Source organism: Pteropus vampyrus, unplaced genomic scaffold (assembly GCF_000151845.1).
Source record: "Pteropus vampyrus isolate Shadow unplaced genomic scaffold, Pvam_2.0 Scaffold162, whole genome shotgun sequence".
In the NCBI taxonomy this organism is placed as follows: Eukaryota; Metazoa; Chordata; class Mammalia; order Chiroptera; family Pteropodidae; genus Pteropus; species Pteropus vampyrus.
In genome coordinates this window covers 2,150,993-2,159,498 of record NW_011888943.1, presented here as the reverse complement: position 1 = coordinate 2,159,498, position 8,506 = coordinate 2,150,993, and the positions used below count along the sequence as shown (strand labels likewise).

The window sequence follows — 8,506 nt, the reverse complement described above, 5'->3', positions numbered from 1 at the left end:
TTGCTGGACTGTCAGGGGAATGCAGTCACAGGGGTTCCCTCTTTGAGAGTGGTAAGCTCAAGTACAGGGACTAGGCGAAAAATCAAGAAGTGGCTTTTTTATTAACCTTTTTGACAAAAACAAAACAAAACAAAACAAAACCAAAAAAAAAGCCAGCGCAGTATTAGCCTAGAGTGGTGGGTTCCTCATTCATTGGGAATTTCGATTCCCGTTGACTGTTTAGCAGGCGGCAACGAGAATCCTCGTCTCATACAGAGTCAGTGGGTCTGCTTTCACGGAGCATTCTAGGCTCTCAGGGCGTGGGCCTCGTGGGGGCTGGACTTTCAGAAGCGTCTTGCTTTTGTTTTCACAGGATGTGTGAGACTGGCGAGGGGCTCTTTATCTTTCAGACGCGAGACGGGGAGACCATCTACCAGAAGGTCCACTCTGCTGCCTTGGCGATCGCTGAGCAGCACGAGCGCGTGCTGCAGAGTGTGAAAAACTCCATGGTACGTTTGGCCCTTTTTTTTCTTACAAGCCGGTGTGTACCACTGTCCGATGTGACCTTTGTGCTGAAAAATACAGCTAGTGCTATTTGAGCAGGAGGTTGACGCGCATCCTTACCCATGTATCACTTGCATTAAAAGCCATCCTGGCAATGCCCAAAATAGCCAGTTGGTCACAGAGTGGCGCCCCATCCCTGCCTATTCGCTTTGTGCCTCAATTATTATATGTGTGTCTTCATCACTTTGGGCTCCCACAACCAATTCTGTAGACTGGGTAGCTTTTAAACAACAGAAATTGATTTATTTCTCACTGGGAGGCTGGGACATCCAAGGTCAGGGTGCTGGCAGAGTCGTTGTCAGGGGGGCTTACTTCTTGGTTCATAGACACTGTCTTCTCTCTCTGTCCCACATGATGGAAGGGAGCTCTCTTGGGTCCCTCTGTAAGGACACTGATCCCATTCGTGAGGGCTCTGCCCTCATGACCTAAACAGCTTCCAAGGGCCCCGCCTCCTAATACCATCAGCTTTGGGGTTAAGATTTCAACCTATAAATCTGGGGCGGGGGGAATAATCATTCAGTCCCTTTTAGTGAATATGTATACCAAAACCACTTTGGATGAGGATAGACATCGATAGACGAGGATATCTGGGTTATTTGCCTATAGATATGCATTTATAGCTATGTCATAAGCTATCATTTCAAATATCAACGGAGATCAGAGGGGAAATATAAGTGAGAGAAGAGGGGTGAGGGGAAACTGGAGTGAAGTGTCAAACGCCGAGGACCCGACAGCTGTTGACATGGGACTGTGGAATGCATGGAGGAGATCTCTTGATTTTTTTCCAGGGAAGCCAAGGATTTGAGTCTGTATATCATATCTTCCAGTCTGTAACAATTGGAAATTAAGTCTAGTTAAAACCAGAACTGTCACACCTGATGGCCAAAGTAAACCAGTCTATAGACGCCTTCTTGCCCGCAGCCATGCGTTTGCCATCCCTGGCTGGTAAACCTTCATAATCTTCGACGTATAAAGATACCACAAACACAGGTACCTGTGAAGATCCACAAATACTCTCTCAGAAATATCTACCCTGTTCATTGCATTGTACTAGGGATTGTGACTTGTACAGAGAATTATGATTCTTGAGTTTCTTCTTTAAGAATAAATTCACGAAATCTTAATTGAATGTAGAAGAGTTAAATAATGCAAATCGTGCATCATGGCCGGGAACACATGCAGAGAGCTGCACATGGAGAAGGAAATCTGTAAAACCAAAAGGAACTGAGTAGGCATGGGAAGGTGAGGATAGTTTGAAACTTATGGTTTAAACGTGGGATGGTTGGATGGAAAGAGGGAGAAGAGCATGCCAGTAATATAATCTGTCCCAAAGCAGCCCCAGATTATTCCCAAATGACTTGTGCATGCGGGGCTCTGAGATTTTAGGGCAAGAATCAGCAGAACTTTCTCTGAAGGGCCAGAGAGTAAATGCCTGAGGCTTCGTAGACTAAGGTGGTCTCTGTTGTAACTCCTTAACTCTGCTATCATAGTGTCAAAGCAGTCTCAGGTAAAACATAATCAAACAGCTGTGGCCGTGTTTCAAAAAAACCTTATTAATGGACAATGAAATTCAAATTTCATGTAATTTTCACATACAATGAAATACTTTTTGATACTTCCTCCAGTCATTTAAAAATGTTCTTTTTGATCAAATGCGGTCTTGGTATCCACTTCCCCATATGCTTACCAGTTCTGAATATTGCAATAGAGATGGTTGGATGGATGGATGATGGATGGATGGGTGTCTGGATGGATGGAAGGAAGGAAGAAGGATGGAAAGAAATGTAGATAGGTGAATGAATGGATAGATGGATGGATAGATAGATGATAGATGACAGACAGACAGACAGACAGACAGACAGACAGATAGATAGATAGATAGATAGATAGATAGGTAGTAGATAGATGATAGCTAACTAGATAGCTAGCTAGATAGATAGATGGACAATACACAGATAATTAGATAGCTAGCTGTAAAGTAGAATTCAAGTCACCGAATTTATAGGGCAACATGTAATTGCATTAAAGTTGTGTAGCTATTCCATTAGATGTCTTTAAACATCGGAGGAGATTTTTTCCAAGATTACCTTATTCGTAAAGCCATCAATTAGCATAAATTGTTATGTGTTTGAAAGGCAGATTCTGCAGGCACATGTTTTTCCATTTACAACCTTCTCATTACTTCCGCTAAAAATTAATCAGGATTATGAGTAATTCGTTCAGATCATCCCCTTGCAAGCTTAACTGGAAAATAACGTTTGCTCTTAATTTGTTGTATGCTTAACGAGTTCTATAAAATGAATGTGATTTTTAAAGCAACAGCTTCCTGTTTTAGATGGAAATGAGTAAGCTTCAAACTGAGATCTGAATCTCAAGGAAATTAAACTGGGGATTGTGAAACGCTTAAAAGCAATGTACTCGAATCAATTTCTGATCAAGGGAGAGGAGTACCACGCTAAAATGAAGACAACACTACTGGCCACCTTCCCTAAGTTACAGTTTTGAGTTTTCTGATAATTGTAAATGAATCCACACAGATCTATCTATATTCTCAACTCGACATTGCCTTTGTGCCACTGCCGGCTTGCCTGTCTGAGACAGTCAGGGGCATAAAGGAGAGAGATCGTGAAGCGGACCTCTGGGCTTTGCCTCAATATAAGGAAGCCCTGACCAGTGTGAGCTGCCCCAGACTTCATCTACAGACAGAAGGCTTCCCTGTGGGACCCATGCCAGCTGGAAGTGGCAGCCTCGAGTGAATTGGTTTGGATCAGACTTGTGAACCTGAGTCCTACAGGTCAAAAAGAGGAAGCTTGTGGGTTGGATGATAATAATAATAATAATAATAATTACTCTTATTTTGATAGGCTGAATAATGGCTCCCCATTTTAATCCCTGGAGCCTGAGAATGTTATCTTATATGGAAAAGGGACTTTGAAGATGCGCTGGAGTTAAGGCTCTTGAGATGGAGAAGGTGTCCTGGATTATGCAAGGGTACACAATGTCATCACAAGGATCCTTGTAAGAAAGAAACGAGAGTCAGAGGCAGACAGAAGGTGATGTGGTGTTGGAAGCAGAGGAACAGAGAAAGATTTGAGGAGTCCGTGCTGATGGCTTTGAAGGTGGAAGAAGGGGACATGACCCACAGGATGTAGGTGGCCTCTAGAAGTTGGAAAAGGCAAGGATTCTCCCCCGGAACCTCCAAAAGGAACCACCTAGGGACACCTTGATTTTAGCCCAGTGAAATTGATTTTGGACTTCTGGTCTCCAGAGTTGTAAGAAATCAAATCTGTGTTGTTTTAAGCCACCAAGTTGTGGTGATTGGTTATAACAGCTGTAGGAAGCTAATACACTAATAATATCAATAACGATGAAAGTATATCCTGCCTCTACTCTGTACTTACTAACCCTCACAATGACCCTTGGATTGAAGGTCTAAGGACACCAGCTTGGAAGTAGCAGGGTTCAAAGTTGGAGCAGCTTTAATCTGCTAGGATCACCCCCAAATTACACTTCTCTCTACATAAATTTCTCTCTCATACACATTTCCTTTGCCCTGCATGAAATCATCTCACTGCTGTTCTAAAATTCCAAATCACTGGCCAACATTTAAAAACTAAGGTTTCCCATAAAACTCAGATTTCTGTGTTATCTTGGAAAGTGAAATGCCTGGCGACACTGGTTTCACGTTCGCACGTGGCAGCAGTCAGACACGCCCGGGACTGTCTGTCCTCCTGAGATAGAATGGGAATCTTCAGTTTCCCCAGTCCGTATCACGTCCTGTTGTCAGTCAGCAAGTGGTCCATCTCGGGGCGTTTGCTACCCAGGCAGTGGCCAGTTGATGTCTTACCTGTGCCGTTGCATTGACAACCTCACGTGAATTATTACCTATTAAGTTTCTATGGCTGCATAACAAAGTCCCTTAAGCCACGCACCGCAAATCACACCTATTTATCATCTCATCGTCGCTAAGCCGGGAATTGTAGCCTGGCTTAGCCGGCCCCAGCTTCAGCCCCACAAGGCCGTGATGCAAATGCCAGCTGGGGCTCCAGTCTCGTCTGAAGGTTAGACTGGGGAAGAACCGTTTCCAAGCTCATGTGGTTATTGATGGGGCTGAGTTCCTTGTGGCTGTGGAATAGAAGCCTTAGTTTCTTGTTGACTGTTGCATGGAGGCCATTCTTAGCTCCAAAGTTCCCACCCTCGGTTCCTGTCACATGAGCCAGTCCAGCCACTTACTTCCTCAAAGCCAGCAAGAGAGAGCATCTTCTTGCAAGGTAGGGGTCACAGTTCTATCTGTTGTGATCATGGAAGAGATATCCCATCACCCTGTCTTAGTCTATTGATTAGAAGCAAGCCATAAGCCTTTGCTTCAGTCAGGGAAGGGACCACACACAGTCTTGAACACCTGGAGGAGAAGATCACGGGACCACCTGGTGTTTGTCCCCAGACCACGCAGACTGCCGGGATGATGTTTACTCAGAGGTTTGATTTTACCTTTCTAATACTTGCCCTACTTTCCGGTGTCTTGCTAATCGTATGTATTTATTGAACACCTGCTGTATACCAGGCTCTTTGCTAATAACAGCCATTATCATTTATCAGGACTCATACAATACGCCAGACACATTTTACTTGCTTTCTCTCTAATCATCACATTATCTCCGTGCAGTAGATTCATTCATTCTCATTCATTTGTTCATTCAAAAATGTTTATTAAGGACCTGACGTGCTCTGTTATGTGCTATCGAATGTAGTGGTAATTGACGGGGGAGGCGCATGCCTCTGCAAGTAGGTATTTGATAAAAGGTTTTTGTCAAATTGTAATTTTGTCAATTGTAATAGTACTTACAATTCCAGAGACTGTTACTCATGACCCTTGACCCGGAAGAAGTCCCTGTCACATAGATGAGAAAACTGACTCTCAGAGTGGCTAAGTCACTTGCCTGCAGCCGTAGCGCTCATTCCTGTTGGAGTCAGAAACGGAGGATCCTTTTATCTGACTCCTCAAACCTCTATGTCAGGCCACAGGGCCTCACTCCCTTGGAGTTTTAAGGCTTTTAAGTCCCTCAGTATCTCTACTGAGAACTGTCTCAGCATTTTTAAATTACCCTGAATACCAGAGAACCTTTCAGAAATATGGATCAACTTAGCGTATATCTGGGGAAAAAAAAAAAAAAAGGAAAAAAAAACACCGTTGCAAGAAATCTCAATTTTTTTTTGGCACCAGAAAGCAATCTTCTATCTTGTAATTCTTCCTCCGGCTTCATGCTTTTTAAGTTCAATATATTACTATTATTCACTCCGGGGGTGCTGGCTGGGAGTGGACTGGGCCTGAGTACCGGGGAAGGACTAACTGTTGGACGATTTGGAGCAGCAAGGACTTGCTTGCTCACCAGCTGCCAGCTGCCTTGCCGGAGAAGCCGCAGGGTGACCGCTGGGACAGCTCGGGGCTTCCTTGAGCAGCCGCTATTTTTGCCACCTCGGAGATCAGTGTCTATGACAAGGTCTAATTTTGGAACAAGGAGTGGCAGTGCGTGGGATGGTCCTCATTCCACGCCGGGGCCTGTCATTTTTAGAATTTCCTTAAGACGAGAGTGACAAGGTGGGGACTGACTGCAGTTTAGCAGGCTCTGTCGGGGGCTGCAGGGTGCGGCTCCGCTGGGGGTGGCACTGCCATCCCAGGGTGACGTCCGCCCTGTGCTCTGGAACCCTGACTGCACGCAGGTTTGAGAGTGAAATCTGAACAACAGATTTTTTTCACGGTTTTCACTTTGTCGCCTCTTTTTTGTTGCTTGGTGTAATTGACAGATTTACTTCCAAACTTGGTTTTGCAAATAAAGTTTGCTAGTGGGTTTGTAGAATTCAAGTGGAATTCTTCCATAGTTCTGGAAATGAAAATAATTTATATTCGACCTAATTTATAAAGCAATAGTCTACTATTTTTTTTTTTTAATGTAGAGGGCATCAAAGAAATCAGAGACTCAATTTCATTACTATTCAGAAATTGAAATAGACCCTTGCTTTTGGGGGTACATTCTTCTCATAACTCAACACCCCTAATGGTCCCCCCATTCCTCCCACAAAAAGAATCAATTTTTACCTTTTCTCCTGTTTATGGGCTCTGACTGATTGGGTTAATGTGTGTGTATATACATGTGTGTATATATATGTATGTCTGTATATATATATTTTTTAGTATACTAAAAATATATACTATATGTGTGTGTGTGTGTGTGTGTGTGTATTTAGTATACTGCTTAAAGCAATGATCAGCTTTCCCCCCCTCCTGAATTAAACCTTTTTTTTTATATCCTGGTGTATTATCATCAAAAACCTTTTATCAAATACCTACTTGCAAAGCAATGTGGTAAGTCTTATGGAGAATACAAAATAAAGTGTAAAAAAGCTTGCATCTTTAAAAGAGCTTAAAATTTACATAAAGAGTTATGATTTATACTCCCCAAAACATACAAGCTAGCCTGTAAGTTCAGTGCGCTGCGGTCTCTTTGGAGGCCAGTCTGTCTGTATTTATCAAAATTAAATATGAACATCCCTTTACCCAGCAATAATAGTACTTCTAGGAACTTAAAGATATACTAGCAGAAGCAAAGATGACGTGGACACAAGTATTCATGGAGGGAGTCATACTTTTATTCTTATATTCCACTGTTTCCCAGACGTTTGCTGGACCCCGCTACCTACGGGGGGCTGGGGAAACGGCCTTGAGCAAGATGAAGTTCCCATTCGTGGGGAGCTTGTTAGTAATGCAGACGGAACTGGAAACAGCTGACATGTGCGCCAAAAGGAGATAATTAAATAAATGATGGTACATGAAGTCGCAGGAATTATATGCGCATGAACAGAGTCACACTTAGAAATAGCAAAGGGGTGTGAAGGGAATGATGAGGAAGAAGCAGGACGTAGGCAGAGCCGGATGTGGTCGCAGGTGCTTTGTAAACGCGGAAAGTAACCTTCCGCCGGATATAAATGTGCCGGGCCGCGTTGGTTGCCTTTGGCCGGGGCGGGGGGCGGTGGTTTGAGGCTCTGGGAAGGGACTTTTACATTTCACTGTATGTCTTTCTCTTCTATTTCATTTTTTTTTTTAAACCATGGCTACAGATTTGGATGCCACTGGTGAGAGAAATATTTCCCCCACTGAGTGTATAAAAATGCATGAGAAGAGATGATGCTGAAAAGCTTGATGGGTAGATTTTCAGGTGCCGGAAATGGGGTCTCCATTGAGGTGCAAGATCATCTTTTTGATGATGAGGTGAGCTGAGTTTTAGGATGAACGAGAGTTAGCTACGGGCTGCTGCCAGTGGTGATGATAACATACCTGGCATTTATCGAGAACTTGCTTTGTGCCAGGCACCCTTCCAAGCTCTAGACATGCATTAACTTTTAATCTTCAGCGTGACTCTATTGACACAGGTACCGTGGTCCAGTTTTTATAGCTAAGGAGTTTGACATGTGGACACCCAGCTAGAAGTAAGGGAGTCAAGATTTAAATCCAGGTGTGGCTGGCACCAGTGTCTACACTTTGGCTGCCATGCCCTACTTGCTCAGCTAAAATTAAATTAACCGAGTTAAATCACAAAGCACTCCTGAATTCATTAGAAATTAAAAGAGGCTAAGTGAAATTAACCTACGTTTAGTAATAAACATTTCAGATAAACAAGATAAACTGTTTTTGTTTTTCCCCATGCAGAATGGATACAGAGACAGCTCAGGTTTCTTCCTTAAAATTTCTATGACTTTTGTTTCTATTAGGGAAAAATGTAATTTTCTGGATATGCCCCCTTTGGTCTCTTTTACAACATAATAACTCGCGACGTGCAATGGTGGACTTTAATAATCCTTTCGCCTGATTATTAAACGCCGCCCTACTTTCTATCAATTCCTCTCTAGAGCTATAAGCTCCTGTAACCTTGCTGTGGTCCATGTTTAGCTAGTGGCGGTGCCGCTA

General features: G+C 43.3%; 1 protein-coding gene across 1 annotated transcript in view; it reads left to right on the top strand.

Moving 5' to 3' along the window:
• The window catches only part of DOK5 (docking protein 5), a 143,015-nt gene that overhangs the window by 106,370 nt on the left and 28,139 nt on the right, over positions 1 to 8,506 (top strand). The window lies entirely within an intron of this gene.